The 1,957-nt window shown below is 45.6% G+C and overlaps 1 protein-coding gene across 1 annotated transcript in view; it reads left to right on the plus strand.

The window, feature by feature from the left end:
* The first annotated feature begins 203 nt into the window (after nt 1-203).
* The window catches only part of NLRP4 (NLR family pyrin domain containing 4), a 44,658-nt gene continuing 42,904 nt past the window's right edge, over nt 204-1,957 (plus strand). Inside the window, exon 1 of the mRNA XM_023184431.2 lies at nt 204-995. The gene's annotated coding sequence lies outside the window, so the exon portion shown is untranslated. The remainder of the gene's footprint in view (nt 996-1,957) is intronic.

Raw genomic sequence — 1,957 nt, forward strand, 5'->3', positions numbered from 1 at the left:
TAAAAATACAAAAATTAGCCAGGCGTGGTGGTGGGTGCCTGTAATCCCAGCTACTCAGCAGGCTGAGGCAGGAGAATCTGAACCCGGGAGGTGGAGGTTACAGTGAGCCGAGATGATGCCACTGCACTCCAGCCTGGGCCACAGAGTGAGACCGTATCTAATAATAATAATAATAATAATAATAATAATAATAATAATTTCTTCTTGCACGATAGGTTTAGTTACGGCAGAAAGATGTTGTGCCACATGGACATTCTTCAAGGAGTTTAGGATGTAGGAAGGAATTAAGCATTTAAATTATGAACAGAGTCACCTCAACTCTCCAAATGAACCATTTTGGAGAGACTGGAGGAGCATATCTGCAGCCGGGAGCCCTGGGAATCCTAAATAGGGACCTCAGCCTGAAACATCCCCCGCTTTACAGGACACCAGGAGCCAAGGTCTGGAACAGGCCCTCAACCGGGCTGGGAGTTTCGCTTCACATCTTTTCTGGATCTGTTCATCAAAAGCCCTCCTGAGCCAATGGGAAGGGAGCAATTCATTGGCCAATCAAATGGCACCAGCGATCTTTTCCTCCCGCTTCCAGCCGCCAATCATTAAGACCAGGAAGGCGTGGAGCGGTGAGTCAGCGCGTCGTGCTGGGCTGCTCTGCTCTTCTCTCTGCTGATTTCCTTGGTTACTTTGGGCCTTCCTTTTGTTTCTCCTTTTTCCCCTGTTTCCTTTCTTGATCCTAATCGAGCACAGCCAGGCTTCTCCATCCTGTTTACCCAGCATTTTCCTTCTCTCCGGTTAGTGGGGTAGATGAACGCCTTGTATTTATAAGGTGCCTCCCAGTTGAGCCCTGAGACCTGGGAGAAGAACGGGGAGTGAAGGTGGGGGAGACTCGTCACGAAGGGAGACCTTGGAGCTTCGAGAGTGGGAATGTTCTTATTAGATTCTTCATCTCTGTTGACACACACATGTAGGAGAAGCTGGAGGACATAGACGGGGATGAGGTAAGGTGGGCCCTGCCCGTGAACGGTGAGACCCAAGTCCACTCTGCTCTTGTGAGCTTGCTCTCTGACCTAGGGCAGCAACGTCTTTGATACTGTAATTCCAGGATGTGATTTAAAAAGAAAATCACACTTATAGTTGACTCACACTAATTGTGTATATTTATGAGATGCAGAGTGATGTGTTGGTACATGTATACGTATCATTAAATCAGGATAATTAGCATATCCATCTCATACATGTTTCTTTGTGTTGGAAACATTCAGAAACCTCAGGTGGGAGGAGCGAGAGGGTCAGAAAAAGATAGCTATGGGGTCCTATTCTTAGTACCTGGGAGACGAAAAAAATCTGTACACCAAACCCCTGTGATACGAGTTTACCTATGTAACCGGTGTACATGTACCCCTGAACCTAAAATAAAAGTTAGAAAAACCCTTGAAAATACACAACAAGATATCATTAACTATATTCAACCTACCGTGCTACAGAACACCAAGCGCCCATTCCTACCCCCAGGTGTAATTTGGTATCCATTAGCCAACCTCTTTTCATCCCCCTTCTCCAATGATGCCATTTGTTTAGACTGTGAAATAAACGTGTATAGAAAGAATATCTATCTTTCTATATCAAAAAAAGTTGGTTTTTACTGTTAAGGGTTGCATTGTGTCCCAACCCTAAAAACACACACGAAATCAAAAACAAAAACTAAAGTCCTAACGCCTTCATAGGGTGACAAAATAAGGTTGTTGCAGATGCTATTAGTTAAGATGAGGACATACTGGAGTGGGTAGGCCCCCTAACTTAATGACACGTGTCCTTATGAAAATGGCCACATGCGGCTGGACGTGGTGGTTCACGCCTGTAACCCCAGCACTTTGGGAGGCCGAGGTGGGTGGATCACCTGAGGTCAGGAGTTCAAGACCAGCCTGATCAACATGGTGAAACCCTGTCTTTACTGAAAAAA

The sequence above is a fragment of the Piliocolobus tephrosceles genome, chromosome 21, assembly GCF_002776525.5.
Source record: "Piliocolobus tephrosceles isolate RC106 chromosome 21, ASM277652v3, whole genome shotgun sequence".
NCBI lineage: Eukaryota > Metazoa > Chordata > Mammalia > Primates > Cercopithecidae > Piliocolobus > Piliocolobus tephrosceles.